Source organism: Entelurus aequoreus, linkage group LG05, assembly GCF_033978785.1.
Source record: "Entelurus aequoreus isolate RoL-2023_Sb linkage group LG05, RoL_Eaeq_v1.1, whole genome shotgun sequence".
In the NCBI taxonomy this organism is placed as follows: Eukaryota; Metazoa; Chordata; class Actinopteri; order Syngnathiformes; family Syngnathidae; genus Entelurus; species Entelurus aequoreus.
This window is the reverse complement of record NC_084735.1, coordinates 76,998,217-77,016,797: the sequence shown is the minus strand read 5'-3', so window position 1 is coordinate 77,016,797 and position 18,581 is coordinate 76,998,217.

Genomic DNA, 18,581 nt, shown 5'->3' with positions numbered 1-18,581 from the left:
ACAAACCGTTGCCTCTGCGGCGGCGGGGGAAAGAGTCCACGAAAGTCGCCAATAAACGTGTCATGTGTTGATGTTTATTTGCTTTCTTTGCACCACCCGAATTCCTCCTCCAGGCCCGACTAGCGCCCGTTGATTAAGTTGGACATGTTTGGCTGAGAAAACACGCCGAAGGTTATCAGCCTCCTGCAGATGCTGACGCGTGGAGTCCCGCCGAGGCTGTAAAACCTTTTTTCTGGCTTCAAATTGACTGTAAATGCATCCTTTTCTTATAAAACTGCATATGAAATATCGTTATTTTTATGGCTACACCTACAGGATGTTTGTAAACAGGTTTCATGTATAAATTATTGATTGCAGTCAGTAGTTTTGTGAGTCAAATTGGTGATAATATGGCACAGCTGGAAGTGTGTTTTTAGCTTTTCCAAGTCGACGTGAACACACGGGCACTCTTTTAAAAGCCTTTTCATGGCCTTCAAATCTTTAATAAAGTTTTTAAATTAGTTTCACGGGCACTTTTGGGAATTCTAATGCCAGTATATGGCGCTAATTGGGGGCTAAATCAAAGCAGGAATTAGGAAGCTGAAATTTCCGTCACCACCTGAAAACAACACAAAAAAGTTTTTATTTAAAATGAAAAAAAAAAAAATCACACAAAAATTGGAAATAAAATATTAAAGTATATGGTGAAATACATGTAGTATATAAAATAAAGGACTAACATAATACTTAAGCTCTCCAGTCCATTCACTTGTCACCAGCAGATTCCCATAGGTTCACCTTTCCAATCGTGTTCATCTCCTCTGCTTTGGCTCCACTCACGCTCCTCGTTCCTGGGGCTCGGTGCGGTGTAGTGTTAACGTTTTCCTCTCCACACTTTAGTTTTTCCCCCCTCACTCCTTTTTGAGTGGGTTTTATTTAAATTATTCTTATTTTTTTTTCTTTGCATTGGAGTTTACTCCAGCGAGTATATGAGAATTTTAAAGAGTTTAATTGGGGGTTAAATCTAAGCAAGAATGTGACATTTCTGACACCACCTAAAAGTATCACAAAAAAGTTTTTTTAAATGTAAAATAAAGTGAAATAAATGTAATACCTAAAATAAAGGAATAACATAATCAATTAAATTGTCAGGTGCCTTTTCCTGGTATGATGCTTGTAAGGAAAAAAGGCGAGTATATGGTGCTAATTGGGTTTTCAATCAAAGCAAGAATTAGGAATCTCCGACATCACCTGAAAATTAAATTAAAAGTGTTTTTAATTTAAAATGAAATTAAAAAAAGACACCAAAAATTTGAAATAAACGATAAAAGTATACAGTGAATTAAATGTAAGATATAAAGCAAATAAATAACATAATAAATTAAATTGCCAGCTGCTTTTTTCAGTTGTTTTTTTTAGGAGTTTTAAGGCAAGTAAATGGCTCTAATTGGAGGTTTAATCAAAGCAACAATTAGGAATTTCCGACACCACCTAAAAAAACGGTTTTATTTTTATTTAAAATGAAAAAAAACAAAACAATTTGAAATAAAATTTGGAAGTATACAGTGAAATACAAAGGAATAACATAATACATTAATTTGTCAGCTGCTTTTTTGTGGTTTGATGCTTTTAAAGAATTTTAAGGCGAGTATTTGGTGCTAATTGGAGGTTCAATCCAAGCAAGGATTAGGAATTTTTGATACCACCTGAAAGCATCACCAAAAGTTGTTTTTATTTAAAATGAAAAAATAAACGACACAAAAATTTGAAATAAATAAAATATTGGGGGTTAAACCAAAGCAAGAATTAGCAAGATGAAATTTCCGACACCACCTAAAAGCATCATAACATTTTTATTTTTATTTTTTTATTTAAAATAAAACAAATAAAAATGACACAACATTTTGACATAAAATATAAAAGTATATAGTGAAATAAATAAATATAATAAACAAATAAATAATTTAATAAATTCAATTATCAGCTGTGTTTTCCTGGTAGGATGCTTTTTAGGAATTTTAAGGCAAGAATTTGGCGCTATAATTGGGGGTTAATTCTAACCAAGATTTAGGAAGCTGAAATTTCTGACACCACCTGAAAGCATCACAAAAAAGGTTTTTTAATTTCAAATAAAAAAAAAGACACCAAAAAATAGAAATAAATTATAAAAGTATACAGTGAAATAAATGTAACATATAAAACAAATAAATAAATTAAATTGTCAGATGCTTTTTTCTGTTTTTTAAAGAATTTTAAGGCGAGTATATGGCGCTAATTGGAGGTTTAACCAAAGAAACAATTAGGAATTCCCGACATCACCTAAATGCATCATAAAAATGTTTTTAAATTTTTTATTTAAAATGATTAAAAAAACAGACAATTTTTAATAAAATGTAAAAGTATATAGTGAAATACTTGTAATGTATAAAACAAAGGAATAACATAATACATTAAATTGCCGGCTTCTTATTCCTGGTAAGATGCTTTTTGAGAATTTCAAAACTAGTATATGATGCTAATTGGGTGTTAAACCAAAGCAAGAATTGGCAAGCTGAAATTTCCGACACTGACTAAAAGCATCATAAAAATTGTTTTAATTTAAAATAAAAACATAATAAATAATAATAAATAAATAAATAAAAATATATATATATAATAAAAATGACACAAAAATTTAATAATAAATTTAATAAATTCAATTATCAGCTGTGTTTTCCTCAAACGATGCATTTTAGGAATATTAAGGCAAGAATATGGCGCCATAATTGGGGGTTAATTCCAACCAAGATTTAGGAAGCTGAAATTTCGGACACCACCTGAAAGCATCACAAAATTATTTATTTAAATTTAAAATGGAAAAAAAAGGTACCAAAATTTTGAAATAAATTATAAAAGTATATAGTGGAATAAATGTAATCTAAAAAACAAAACAATAACAAATTAAATTGTCAGCTGCTTTTTCCTGTTTTTTTTTTAAGGAATTTTAGGCGAGTAAATGGCGCTAATTGGAGATTTAATCAAAGCAAGAATTAGGAATTTCCGACGCCACCTGAAAGCATCATAAAAATGTTTGGGTTTTTTTAAATGAAAAAAAAAAACCCCCACACAATTTGAAATAAAATGTAAAAGTATATAGTGAAATATTTGTAATGTATAAAACAAAGGAATAACATAATACATTAAATTGTCAGCTGCTTTTTCGTGGTATGATGCTTTTAAGGAATTTTAATGCAAGAATATGGCGCTAATTGGGGGTTAATTCAAACCAAGATTTAGGAAGCTGAAATTTTTGGCATCACTTGAAAGCATCATCCTTTTTTATTTGTATTTAAATAAATTTAAAAAATACACAAAAAAGTGCAATAAAATATAAAAGTATGAAGTGAAATTAATGTACTGCAATTGTCAGAGGCTTTTTCCTGCTATGATGCGTTTTGGTGCACACAAACTGACTGGAAGTTTGAACTTTGTAATAAATAATAACTGAACCGTGTCCTCCAAGTCCTTACAGGACACGACATGTTGACAAACTTGTGTCCTGCTTCCTTAAAAAAAAAAAAAGAAAAAAAAAAGGTGGGCTTTGTCCAAGGCGTTCATAAAACATGTATGATGACCTGATGTGCTGCTTTCTCCAACACTCCCAGAAAGCTTGAAAGTCACATTTGTACTTTCCTTTTCCTTATCTCAAGAGGCTTTTATCACCTCAAACACACGATATGAGAACACCTTGAAAGTGTAATCATGAAGACAGAGAAGGAGGCTTAGCGTCCATTGATCAGGGTTCAAACAGGTAAGACTTTCCAAAGGTGCACCCTGAGCCCCCAGCCACACTTTCAAGTGCAACGTAAACCCCCCCAACACACCCCCCCCCCACCCCCAACACACCATGATGAATAATGGCTCACTCGTCCTTGGCTGCAAAACTGCAACCCTTTCTAAAATAAAACAAAAGTCTCTCCCTGCTGCTCCCTCTGAGATGCAGAAAAATAAATAAATATTATTTTGGCCTCAAAGACATTAAGAGCAGTTAAAGCAACAATGAGAAAAGAAATAGGTGAAAGGCGCAGCTGAAAAAGTGGCCTCAAAGCCAGCCTGTGCTTAAAGAGAATAACTGAACTCATGCTCTTTCTTTAGTGGTCTATAGCAGTCGTCCCCAACCACCGGGCCGCACAAGAAATTAAAAAAAAAAATAAAATAATTATTATTATTATTTTTAATAATAATAATAATTATTATTATTATTATTTTTTATTTTTTTTAATTTCTTGTGCGGCCCGGTGGTTGGGGACCACTGCTATAGACCACTAAAGAAAGAGCATGTTCAGCTAGCAAAATTACGCAAAACCCACAAGCTATTTTAGTGTTTGTTAGTTAGCAAAATTACGCAAAAAGCACAAGCTATTTTAGTGTTTGCTAGTTAGCAAAATTACACAAAACGCACAAGCTATTTTAGTGTTTGTAGCTAGCAAAATTATGCAAAACGCACAAGCTATTTTAGTGTTTGTAGCTAGAAAAATTACGCAAAACGCACAAGCTATTTTAGTGTTTGTTAGCTGGCAAAATTACGCAAAACGCACAAGCTATTTTAGTGTTTGTTAGGTGGCAAAATTACGCAAAACGCACAAGCTATTTTAGTGTTTGTAGTTAGCAAAATTACGCAAAACGCACAAGCTATTTTAGTGTTTGTAGCTAGCAAAATTATGCAAAACGCACAAGCTATTTTAGTGTTTGTAGCTAGCAAAATTACGCAAAACGCACAAACTATTTTCGTGTTTGTTAGCTGGCAAACTTACGCAAAACGCACAAGCTATTTTAGTGTTTGTTAGGTGGCAAAATTACGCAAAACGCACAAGCTATTTTAGTGTTTGTAGTTAGCAAAATTACGCGAAACGCACAAGCTATTTTAGTGTTTGCAGCTAGCAAAATTATGCAAAACGCACAAGCTATTTTAGTGTTTGTAGCTAGCAAAATTACGCAAAATGCACAAGCTATTTTAGTGTTTGTTAGCTGGCAAAATTACGCAAAACGCACAAGCTTTTTTTAGTGTTTGTTAGCTTGCAAAATTACGCAAAACGCACAAGTTATTTTAATGTTTGTTGGTTTGTTAGCTATCAAAATTACGCAAAACGCACAAGCTATTTTAGTGGTTGTTAGTTTGTTAGCTAGCAAAATTACGCAAAAACGCACAAGCTATTTTAGTGTTTGTTAGCCAGCAAAATTGCGCATAACGCACAAGCTATTTTAGTGTTGTTAGCTAGCAAAATTACGCAAAACACACAAGCTATTTTAGTGTTTGTTAGTTGGTTTGCTAGCAGAATTATGCAAAATGCACAAGCTATTTTAGTGTTTGTTAGCTAGGAAAATTACGCAAAACGCACAAGCTTTTTTTAGTGTTTGTTAGCTAGCAAAATTACGCAAAACGCACAAGCTATTTTAGTGTTTGTTGGTTTGTTAGCTAGCAAAATTACGCAAAACGCACAAGCTATTTTAGTGGTTGTTAGTTTGTTAGCTAGCAAAATTACGCAAAAACACACAAGCTATTTTAGTGTTTGTTAGCCAGCAAAATTGCGCATAACGCACAAGCTATTTTAGTGTTGTTAGCTAGCAAAATTACGCAAAACACACAAGCTATTTTAGTGTTTGTTAGTTGGTTTGCTAGCAGAATTATGCAAAATGCACAAGCTATTTTAGTGTTTGTTAGCTAGCAAAATTACGCAAAACGCACAAGCTTTTTTTAGTGTTTGTTAGCTTGCAAAATTACGCAAAACGCACAAGTTATTTTAATGTTTGTTGGTTTGTTAGCTATCAAAATTACACAAAACGCACAAGCTATTTTAGTGGTTGTTAGTTTGTTAGCTAGCAAAATTACGCAAAAACGCACAAGCTATTTTAGTGTTTGTTAGCCAGCAAAATTGCGCATAACGCACAAGCTATTTTAGTGTTGTTAGCTAGCAAAATTACGCAAAACACACAAGCTATTTTAGTGTTTGTTAGTTGGTTTGCTAGCAGAATTATGCAAAATGCACAAGCTATTTTAGTGTTTGTTAGCTAGCAAAATTACGCAAAACGCACAAGCTTTTTTTAGTGTTTGTTAGCTTGCAAAATTACGCAAAACGCACAAGTTATTTTAATGTTTGTTGGTTTGTTAGCTATCAAAATTACGCAAAACGCACAAGCTATTTTAGTGGTTGTTAGTTTGTTAGCTAGCAAAATTACGCAAAAACGCACAAGCTATTTTAGTGTTTGTTAGCCAGCAAAATTGCGCATAACGCACAAGCTATTTTAGTGTTGTTAGCTAGCAAAATTACGCAAAACACACAAGCTATTTTAGTGTTTGTTAGTTGGTTTGCTAGCAGAATTATGCAAAATGCACAAGCTATTTTAGTGTTTGTTAGCTAGTAAAATTACGCAAAACGCACAAGCTTTTTTTAGTGTTTGTTAGCTTGCAAAATTACGCAAAACGCACAAGCTATTTTAGTGTTTGTTAGTTTGTTAGCTAGAAAAATTACGCAAAACGTACAAGCTATTTTAGTGTTTGTTAGCTAGCAAAATTATGCAAAACGCACAAGTTATTTTAATGTTTGTTGGTTTGTTAGCTAGCAAAATTACGCAAAACGCACAAGCTATTTTAGTGGTTGTTAGTTTGTTAGCTAGCAAAATTACGCAAAAACGCACAAGCTATTTTAGTGTTTGTTAGCTTGCAAAATTACGCAAAACGCACAAGTTATTTTAATGTTTGTTGGTTTGTTAGCTAGCAAAATTACGCAAAACGCACAAGCTATTTTAGTGGTTGTTAGTTTGTTAGCTAGCAAAATTACACAAAAACGCACAAGCTATTTTAGTGTTTTTTAGCCAGCAAAATTGCGCATAACGCACAAGCTATTTTAGTGTTGTTAGCTAGCAAAATTACGCAAAACACACAAACTATTTTAGTGTTTGTTAGTTGGTTTGCTAGCAGAATTATGCAAAATGCACAAGCTATTTTAGTGTTTGTTAGTTAGCAAAATTACACAAAACGCACAAGCTATTTTAATGTTTGTTAGTTAGCAAAATTACGCAAAATGCACAAGCTATTTTAAGTGTTTGTTAGTTTGTTTGCTAGCAGAATTATGCAAAATGCACAAGCTATTTTAGTGTTTGTTAGCTAGCAAAATTACGCAAAACGCACAAGCTATTTTAGTGTTTGTTAGTTTGTTAGCTAGAAAAATTACGCAAAACGCACAAGCTATTTTAGTGTTTGTTAGCTAGCAAAATTATGCAAAACGCACAAGTTATTTTAATGTTTGTTGGTTTGTTAGCTAGCAAAATTACGCAAAACGCACAAGCTATTTTAGTGGTTGTTAGTTTGTTAGCTAGCAAAATTACGCAAAAACGCACAAGCTATTTTAGTGTTTGTTAGCCAGCAAAATTGCGCATATCGCACAAGCTATTTTAGTGTTGTTAGCTAGCAAAATTACGCAAAACACACAAGCTATTTTAGTGTTTGTTAGTTGGTTTGCTAGCAGAATTATGCAAAATGCACAAGCTATTTTAGTGTTTGTTAGCTAGCAAAATTACGCAAAACGCACAAGCTTTTTTTAGTGTTTGTTAGCTTGCAAAATTACGCAAAACGCACAAGTTATTTTAATGTTTGTTGGTTTGTTAGCTAGCAAAATTACGCAAAACGCACAAGCTATTTTAGTGGTTGTTTGTTTGTTAGCTAGCAAAATTACGCAGAAACGCACAAGGTATTTTAGTGTTTGTTAGCCAGCAAAATTGCGCATAACGCACAAGCTATTTTAGTGTTGTTAGCTAGCAAAATTACGCAAAACACACAAGCTATTTTAGTGTTTGTTAGTTTGTTTGCTAGCAGAATTATGCAAAATGCACAAGCTATTTTAGTGTTTGTTAGCTAGCAAAATTACGCAAAACGCACAAGCTTTTTTTAGTGTTTGTTAGCTTGCAAAATTACGCAAAACGCACAAGTTATTTTAATGTTTGTTGGTTTGTTAGCTATCAAAATTACGCAAAACGCACAAGCTATTTTAGTGGTTGTTAGTTTGTTAGCTAGCAAAATTACGCAAAAACGCACAAGCTATTTTAGTGTTTGTTAGCCAGCAAAATTGCACATAACGCACAAGCTATTTTAGTGTTGTTAGCTAGCAAAATTACGCAAAACACACCAGCTATTTTAGTGTTTGTTAGTTGGTTTGCTAGCAGAATTATGCAAAATGCACAAGCTATTTTAGTGTTTGTTAGCTAGCAAAATTACGCAAAACACACAAGCTTTTTTTAGTGTTTGTTAGCTTGCAAAATTACGCAAAACGCACAAGTTATTTTAATGTTTGTTGGTTTGTTAGCTAGCAAAATTACGCAAAACGCACAAGCTATTTTAGTGGTTGTTAGTTTGTTAGCTAGCAAAATTACGCAAAAACGCACAAGCTATTTTAGTGTTTGTTAGCCAGCAAAATTGCGCATAACGCACAAGCTATTTTAGTGTTGTTAGCTAGCAAAATTACACAAAACACACAAGCTATTTTTGTGTTTGTTAGTTGGTTTGCTAGCAGAATTATGCAAAATGCACAAGCTATTTTAGTGTTTGTTAGCTAGCAAAATTACGCAAAACGCACAAGCTTTTTTAGTGTTTGTTAGCTAGCAAAATTACGCAAAACGCACAAGTTATTTTAATGTTTGTTGGTTTGTTAGCTAGCAAAATTACGCAAAACGCACAAGCTATTTTAGTGGTTGTTAGTTTGTTAGCTAGCAAAATTACGCAAAAACGCACAAGCTATTTTAGTGTTTGTTAGCCAGCAAAATTGCGCATAACGCACAAGCTATTTTAGTGTTGTTAGCTAGCAAAATTACGCAAAACACACAAGCTATTTTAGTGTTTGTTAGTTGGTTTGCTAGCAGAATTATGCAAAATGCACAAGCTATTTTAGTGTTTGTTAGCTAGGAAAATTACGCAAAACGCACAAGCTTTTTTTAGTGTTTGTTAGCTTGCAAAATTACGCAAAACGCACAAGTTATTTTAATGTTTGTTGGTTTGTTAGCTAGAAAAATTACGCAAAACGCACAAGCTATTTTAGAGGTTTTTAGTTTGTTAGCTAGCAAAATTACGCAAAAACGCACAAGCTATTTTAGTGTTTGTTAGCCAGCAAAATTGCGCATAACGCACAAGCTATTTTAGTGTTGTTAGCTAGCAAAATTACGCAAAACACACAAGCTATTTTAGTGTTTGTTAGTTGGTTTGCTAGCAGAATTATGTAAAATGCACAAGCTATTTTAGTGTTTGTTAGCTAGCAAAATTACGCAAAACGCACAAGCTTTTTTTTAGTGTTTGTTAGCTTGCAAAATTACGCAAAACGCACAAGTTATTTTAATGTTTGTTGGTTTGTTAGCTATCAAAATTACGCAAAACGCACAAGCTATTTTAGTGTTTGTAGTTAGCAAAATTACGCAAAACGCACAAGCTATTTTAGTGTTTGTAGCTAGCAAAATTATGCAAAACGCATAAGCTATTTTAGTGTTTGTAGCTAGCAAAATTACGCAAAACGCACAAGCTATTTTAGTGTTTGTTAGCTTGCAAAATTACGCAAAATGCACAAGCTATTTTAGTGTTTGTTAGGTGGCAAAATTACGCAAAACGCACAAGCTATTTTAGTGTTTGTAGTTAGCAAAATTACGCGAAACGCACAAGCTATTTTAGTGTTTGTAGCTAGCAAAATTATGCAAAACGCACAAGCTATTTTAGTGTTTGTAGCTAGCAAAATTACGCAAAACGCACAAGCTGTTTTAGCGTTTGTTAGCTGGCAAAATTACGCAAAACGCACAAGCTATTTCAGTGTTTGTTAGCTGGCAAAATTACGCAAAACGCACAAGCTATTTCAGTGTTTGTTAGGTGGCAAAATTACGCAAAACGCACAAGCTATTTTAGTGTTTGTTAGTTTTGTTTGCTAGCAGAATTATGCAAAATGCACAAGCTATTTTAGTGTTTGTTAGCTAGCAAAATTACGCAAAACGCACAAGCTTTTTTAGTGTTTGTTAGCTAGCAAAATTACGCAAAACGCACAAGTTATTTTAATGTTTGTTGGTTTGTAAGCTAGCAAAATTACGCAAAACGCACAAGCTATTTTAGTGGTTGTTAGTTTGTTAGCTAGCAAAATTACGCAAAAACGCACAAGCTATTTTAGTGTTTGTTAGCCAGCAAAATTGCGCATAACGCACAAGCTATTTTAGTGTTGTTAGCTAGCAAAATTACGCAAAACACACAAGCTATTTTAGTGTTTGTTAGTTGGTTTGCTAGCAGAATTATGCAAAATGCACAAGCTATTTTAGTGTTTGTTAGCTAGCAAAATTACGCAAAACGCACAAGCTTTTTTAGTGTTTGTTAGCTAGCAAAATTACGCAAAACGCACAAGTTATTTTAATGTTTGTTAGCTAGCAAAATTACGCGAAACGCACAAGCTATTTTAGTGGTTGTTAGTTTGTTAGCTAGCAAAATTACGCGAAAACGCACAAGCTATTTTAGTGTTTGTTAGCCAGCAAAATTGCGCATAACGCACAAGCTATTTTAGTGTTGTTAGCTAGCAAAATTACGCAAAACACACAAGCTATTTTAGTGTTTGTTAGTTGGTTTGCTAGCAGTATTATGCAAAATGCACAAGCTATTTTAGTGTTTGTTAGCTTGCAAAATTACGCAAAACGCACAAGTTGTTTTAATGTTTGTTGGTTTGTTAGCTATCAAAATTACGCAAAACGCACAAGCTTTTTTTAGTGTTTGTTAGCTTGCAAAATTACGCAAAACGCACAAGTTGTTTTAATGTTTGTTGGTTTGTTAGCTATCAAAATTACGCAAAACGCACAAGCTATTTTAGTGGTTGTTAGTTTGTTAGCTAGCAAAATTACGCAAAAACGCACAAGCTATTTTAGTGTTTGTTAGCCAGCAAAATTGCGCATAACGCAAAAGCTATTTTAGTGTTGTTAGCTAGCAAAATTACGCAAAACACACAAGCTATTTTAGTGTTTGTTAGCTAGCAACATTACGCAAAACGCACAAGCTATTTTAGTGCTTGTTAGTTTGTTAGCTAGCAAAATTACGCAAAACGCACAAGCTATTTTAGTGTTTGTTAGTTTGTTAGCTAGCAAAATTACGCAAAAACGCACAAGCTATTTTAGTGTTTGTTAGCCAGCAAAATTGCGCATAACGCACAAGCTATTTTAGTGTTGTTAGCTAGCAAAATTACGCAAAACACACCAGCTATTTTAGTGTTTGTTAGTTGGTTTGCTAGCAGAATTATGCAAAATGCACAAGCTATTTTAGTGTTTGTTAGCTAGCAAAATTACGCAAAACGCACAAGCTTTTTTTAGTGTTTGTTAGCTTGCAAAATTACGCAAAACGCACAAGTTATTTTAATGTTTGTTGGTTTGTTAGCTAGCAAAATTACGCAAAACGCACAAGCTATTTTAGTGGTTGTTAGTTTGTTAGCTAGCAAAATTACGCAGAAACGCACAAGCTATTTTAGTGTTTGTTAGCCAGCAAAATTGCGCATAACGCACAAGCTATTTTAGTGTTGTTAGCTAGCAAAATTACGCAAAACACACAAGCTATTTTAGTGTTTGTTAGTTTGTTAGCTAGCAACATTACGCAAAACGCACAAGCTATTTTAGTGTTTGTTAGCTAGCAAAATTACGCAAAACGCACAAGCTTTTTTCAGTGTTTGTTAGCTTGCAAAATTACGCAAAACGCACAAGTTATTTTAATGTTTGTTGGTTTGTTAGCTAGCAAAATTACGCAAAACGCACAAGCTATTTTAATGGTTGTTAGTTCGTTAGCTAGCAAAATTACGCAAAAACGCACAAGCTATTTTAGTGTTTGTTAGCCAGCAAAATTGCGCATAACGCACAAGCTACTTTAGTGTTGTTAGCTAGCAAAATTACGCAAAACACACAAGCTATTTTAGTGTTTGTTAGTTTGTTAGCTAGCAACATTACGCAAAACGCACAAGCTATTTTAGTGTTTGTTAGCTAGCAAAATTACGCAAAACGCACAAGCTTTTTTCAGTGTTTGTTAGCTTGCAAAATTACGCAAAACGCACAAGTTATTTTAATGTTTGTTGGTTTGTTAGCTAGCAAAATTACGCAAAACGCACAAGCTATTTTAGTGGTTGTTAGTTTGTTAGCTAGCAAAATTACGCAAAAACGCACAAGCTATTTTAGTGTTTGTTAGCCAGCAAAATTGCGCATAACGCACAAGCTATTTTACTGTTGTTAGCTAGCAAAATTACGCAAAACACACAAGCTATTTTAGTGTTTGTTAGTTTGTTAGCTAGCAACATTACGCAAAACGCACAAGCTATTTTAGTGTTTGTTAGCTAGCAAAATTACGCAAAACGCACAAGCTTTTTTTAGTGTTTGTTAGCTTGCAAAATTACGCAAAACGCACAAGTTATTTTAATGTTTGTTGGTTTGTTAGCTAGCAAAATTACGCAAAACGCACAAGCTATTTTAGTGGTTGTTAGTTTGTTAGCTAGCAAAATTACGCAAAAACGCACAAGCTATCTTAGTGTTTGTTAGCCAGCAAAATTGCGCATAACGCACAAGCTATTTTAGTGTTGTTAGCTAGCAAAATTACGCAAAACGCACAAGCTATTTTAGTGTTTGTTAGTTTGTTAGCTAGAAAAATTACGCAAAACGCACAAGCTATTTTAGTGTTTGTTAGCTAGCAAAATTACGCAAAACGCACAAGCTTTTTTTAGTGTTTGTTAACTTGCAAAATTACGCAAAACGCACAAGTTATTTTAATGTTTGTTGGTTTGTTAGCTAGCAAAATTACGTAAAACGCACAAGCTATTTTAGTGGTTGTTAGTTTGTTAGCTAGCAAAATTACGCAAAAACGCACAAGCTATTTTAGTGGTTGTTAGCCAGCAAAATTGCGCATAACGCACAAGCTATTTTAGTGTTGTTAGCTAGCAAAATTACGCAAAACACACAAGCTATTTTAGTGTTTGTTAGTTTGTTAGCTAGAAAAATTACGCAAAACGCACAAGCTATTTTAGTGTTTGTTAGCTAGCAAAATTACGCAAAACGCACAAGCTTTTTTTAGTGTTTGTTAGCTTGCAAAATTACGCAAAACGCACAAGTTATTTTAATGTTTGTTAGCTAGCAAAATTACGCAAAACGCACAAGCTATTTTAGTGGTTGTTAGTTTGTTAGCTAGCAAAATTACGCAAAAACGCACAAGCTATTTTAGTGTTTGTTAGCCAGCAAAATTGCGCACAACGCACAAGCTATTTTAGTGCTGTTAGCTAGCAAAATTATGCAAAACACACAAGCTATTTTAGTGTTTGTTAGTTGGTTTGCTAGCAGAATTATGCAAAATGCACAAGCTATTTTAGTGTTTGTTAGCTAGGTAAATTACGCAAAACGCACAAGCTTTTTTTAGTGTTTGTTAGCTTGCAAAATTACGCAAAACGCACAAGTTATTTTAATGTTTGTTGGTTTGTTAGCTAGCAAAATTACGCAAAACGCACAAGCTATTTTAGAGGTTGTTAGTTTGTTAGCTAGCAAAATTACGCAAAAACGCACAAGCTATTTTAGTGTTTGTTAGCCAGCAAAATTGCGCATAACGCACAAGCTATTTTAGTGTTGTTAGCTAGCAAAATTACGCAAAACACACAAGCTATTTTAGTGTTTGTTAGTTGGTTTGCTAGCAGAATTATGCAAAATGCACAAGCTATTTTAGTGTGTGTTAGCTAGGAAAATTACGCAAAACGCACAAGCTTTTTTTAGTGTTTGTTAGCTTGCAAAATTACGCAAAACGCACAAGTTATTTTAATGTTTGTTGGTTTGTTAGTTTGTTAGCTAGCAAAATTACGCAAAACGCACAAGCTATTTTAGAGGTTGTTAGTTTTTTAGCTAGCAAAATTACACAAAAACGCACAAGCTATTTTAGTGTTTGTTAGCCAGCAAAATTGCGCACAACGCACAAGCTATTTTAGTGTTGTTAGCTAGCAAAATTACGCAAAACACACAAGCTATTTTAGTGTTTCTTAGTTTGTTTGCTAGCAGAATTATGCAAAATGCACAAGCTATTTTAGTGTTTGTTAGCTAGCAAAATTATGCAAAACGCACAAGCTTTTTTTTAGTGTTTGTTAGCTTGCAAAATTACGCAAAACGCATAAGTTATTTTAATGTTTGTTGGTTTGTTAGCTATCAAAATTACGCAAAACGCACAAGCTATTTTAGTGGTTGTTAGTTTGTTAGCTAGCAAAATTACGCAAAAACGCACAAGCTATTTTAGTGTTTGTTAGCCAGCAAAATTGCGCATAACGCACAAGCTATTTTAGTGTTGTTAGCTAGCAAAATTACGCAAAACACACCAGCTATTTTAGTGTTTGTTAGTTGGTTTGCTAGCAGAATTATGCAAAATGCACAAGCTATTTTAGTGTTTGTTAGCTAGCAAAATTACGCAAAACGCACAAGCTTTTTTTAGTGTTTGTTAGCTTGCAAAATTACGCAAAACGCACAAGTTATTTTAATGTTTGTTGGTTTGTTAGCTAGCAAAATTACGCAAAACGCACAAGCTATTTTAGTGGTTGTTAGTTTGTTAGCTAGCAAAATTACGCAAAAACGCACAAGCTATTTTAGTGTTTTTTAGCCAGCAAAATTGCGCATAACCCACAAGCTATTTTAGTGTTGTTAGCTAGCAAAATTACGCAAAACACACAAGCTATTTTAGTGTTTGTTAGTTGGTTTGCTAGCAGAATTATGCAAAATGCACAAGCTATTTTAGTGTTTGTTAGCTAGCAAAATTACGCAAAACGCACAAGCTTTTTTTAGTGTTTGTTAGCTTGCAAAATTACGCAAAACGCACAAGTTATTTTAATGTTTGTTGGTTTGTTAGCTAGCAAAATTACGCAAAACGCACAAGCTATTTTAGTGGTTGTTAGTTTGTTAGCTAGCAAAATTACGCAAAAACGCACAAGCTATCTTAGTGTTTGTTAGCCAGCAAAATTGCGCATAACGCACAAGCTATTTTAGTGTTGTTAGCTAGCAAAATTACGCAAAACACACAAGCTATTTTAGTGTTTGTTAGTTGGTTTGCTAGCAGAATTATGCAAAATGCACAAGCTATTTTAGTGTTTGTTAGCTAGCAAAATTACGCAAAACGCACAAGCTTTTTTAGTGTTTGTTAGCTAGCAAAATTACGCAAAACGCACAAGTTATTTTAATGTTTGTCGGTTTGTTAGCTAGCAAAATTACGCAAAACGCACAAGCTATTTTAGTGGTTGTTAGTTTGTTAGCTAGCAAAATTACGCAAAAACGCACAAGCTATTTTAGTGTTTGTTAGCCAGCAAAATTGCGCATAACGCACAAGCTATTTTAGTGTTGTTAGCTAGCAAAATTACGCAAAACACACAAGCTATTTTAGTGTTTGTTAGTTGGTTTGCTAGCAGAATTATGCAAAATGCACAAGCTATTTTAGTGTTTGTTAGCTAGCAAAATTACGCAAAACGCACAAGTTTTTTTTAGTGTTTGTTAGCTTGCAAAATTACGCAAAACGCACAAGTTATTTTAATGTTTGTTGGTTTGTTAGCTATCAAAATTACGCAAAACGCACAAGCTATTTTAGTGGTTGTTAGTTTGTTAGCTAGCAAAATTACGCAAAAACGCACAAGCTATTTCAGTGTTTGTTAGCCAGCAAAATTGCGCATAACGCACAAGCTATTTTAGTGTTGTTAGCTAGCAAAATTACGCAAAACACACAAGCTATTTTAGTGTTTGTTAGCAGAATTATGCAAAATGCACAAGCTATTTTAGTGTTTGTTAGCTAGGAAAATTACGCAAAACGCACAAGCTTTTTTTAGTGTTTGTTAGCTTGCAAAATTACGCAAAACGCACAAGTTATTTTAATGTTTGTTGGTTTGTTAGCTAGCAAAATTACGCAAAACGCACAAGCTATTTTAGTGGTTGTTAGTTTGTTAGCTAGCAAAATTACGCAAAAACGCACAAGCTATTTTAGTGTTTGTTAGCCAGCAAAATTGCGCATAACGCACAAGCTATTTTAGTGTTGTTAGCTAGCAAAATTACGCAAAACACACAAGCTATTTTAGTGTTTGTTAGTTGGTTTGCTAGCAGAATTATGCAAAATGCACAAGCTATTTTAGTGTTTGTTAGCTAGCAAAATTACGCAAAACGCACAAGCTTTTTTTAGTGTTTGTTAGCTTGCAAAATTACGCAAAACGCACAAGTTATTTTAATGTTTGTTGGTTTGTTAGCTATCAAAATTACGCAAAACGCACAAGCTATTTTAGTGGTTGTTAGTTTGTTAGCTAGCAAAATTACGCAAAAACGCACAAGCTATTTTAGTGTTTGTTAGCCAGCAAAATTGCGCATAACGCACAAGCTATTTTAGTGTTGTTAGCTAGCAAAATTATGCAAAACACACAAGCTATTTTAGTGTTTGTTAGTTTGTTAGCTAGCAACATTACGCAAAACGCACAAGCTATTTTAGTGTTTGTTAGTTTGTTAGCTAGCAAAATTACGCAAAACGCACAAGCTATTTTAGTGTTTGTTAGTTTGTTAGCTAGCAACATTACGCAAAACGCACAAGCTATTTTAGTGTTTGTTAGTTTGTTAGCTAGCAAAATTACGCAAAACGCACAAGCTATTTTAGTGTTTGTTAGTTTGTTAGCTAGCAATATTACGCAAAACGCACAATTTATTTTAGTGTTTGTTAGCCAGCAAAATTACGCAAAACGCACAATTTATTTTAGTGTTTGTTAGCCAGCAAAATTACGCAAAACGCACAATTTATTTTAGTGTTTGTTAGCTAGCAAAATTACGCAAAACGCACAAGCTATTTTAATGTTTGTTAGTTAGCAAAATTACGCAAAATGCACAAGCTATTTTAAGTGTTTGTTAGTCTGTTTGCTAGCAGAATTATGCAAAATGCACAAGCTATTTTAGTGTTTGTTAGCTAGCAAAATTACGCAAAACGCACAAGCTATTTTAGTGTTTGTTAGTTTGTTAGCTAGAAAAATTACGCAAAACGCACAAGCTATTTTAGTGTTTGTTAGCTAGCAAAATTACGCAAAACGCACAAGCTTTTTTACTGTTTGTTAGCTAGCAAAATTATGCAAAACGCACAAGTTATTTTAATGTTTGTTGGTTTGTTAGCTAGCAAAATTACACAAAACGCACAAGCTATTTTAGTGGTTGTTAGTTTGTTAGCTAGCAAAATTACGCAAAAACGCACAAGCTATTTTAGTGTTTGTTAGCCAGCAAAATTGCGCATAACGCACAAGCTATTTTAGTGTTGTTAGCTAGCAAAATTACGCAAAACACACAAGCTATTTTAGTGTTTGTTAGTTGGTTTGCTAGCAGAATTATGCAAAATGCACAAGCTATTTTAGTGTTTGTTAGCTAGCAAAATTACGCAAAACGCACAAGCTTTTTTTAGTGTTTGTTAGCTTGCAAAATTACGCAAAACGCACAAGTTATTTTAATGTTTGTTGGTTTGTTAGCTAGCAAAATTACGCAAAACGCACAAGCTATTTTAGTGGTTGTTAGTTTGTTAGCTAGCAAAATTACGCAAAAACGCACAAGCTATTTTAGTGTTTGTTAGCCAGCAAAATTGCGCATAACGCACAAGCTATTTTAGTGTTGTTAGCTAGCAAAATTACGCAAAACGCACAAGCTATTTTAGTGTTTGTTAGTTGGTTTGCTAGCAGAATTATGCAAAATGCACAAGCTATTTTAGTGTTTGTTAGCTAGCAAAATTATGCAAAACGCACAAGCTTTTTTAGTGTTTGTTAGCTAGCAAAATTACGCAAAACGCACAAGTTATTTTAATGTTTGTCGGTTTGTTAGCTAGCAAAATTACGCAAAACGCACAAGCTATTTTAGTGGTTGTTAGTTTGTTAGCTAGCAAAATTACGCAAAAACGCACAAGCTATTTTAGTGTTTGTTAGCCAGCAAAATTGCGCATAACGCACAAGCTATTTTAGTGTTGTTAGCTAGCAAAATTACGCAAAACACTAAAAAGCTATTTTACTGTTTGTTAGTTGGTTTGCTAGCAGAATTATGCAAAATGCACAAGCTATTTTAGTGTTTGTTAGCTAGCAAAATTACGCAAAACGCACAAGCTTTTTTTAGTGTTTGTTAGCTTGCAAAATTACGCAAAACGCACAAGTTATTTTAATGTTTGTTGGTTTGTTAGCTATCAAAATTACGCAAAACGCACAAGCTATTTTAGTGTTTGTTAGTTTGTTTGCTAGCAGAATTATGCAAAATGCACAAGCTATTTTAGTGTTTGTTAGCTAGCAAAATTACGCAAAACACACAAGCTATTTTAGTGTTTGTTAGCAGAATTATGCAAAATGCACAAGCTATTTTAGTGTTTGTTAGCTAGGAAAATTACGCAAAACGCACAAGCTTTTTTTAGTGTTTGTTAGCTTGCAAAATTACGCAAAACGCACAAGTTATTTTAATGTTTGTTGGTTTGTTAGCTAGCAAAATTACGCAAAACGCACAAGCTATTTTAGAGGTTTTTAGTTTGTTAGCTAGCAAAATTACGCAAAAACGCACAAGCTATTTTAGTGTTTGTTAGCCAGCAAAAT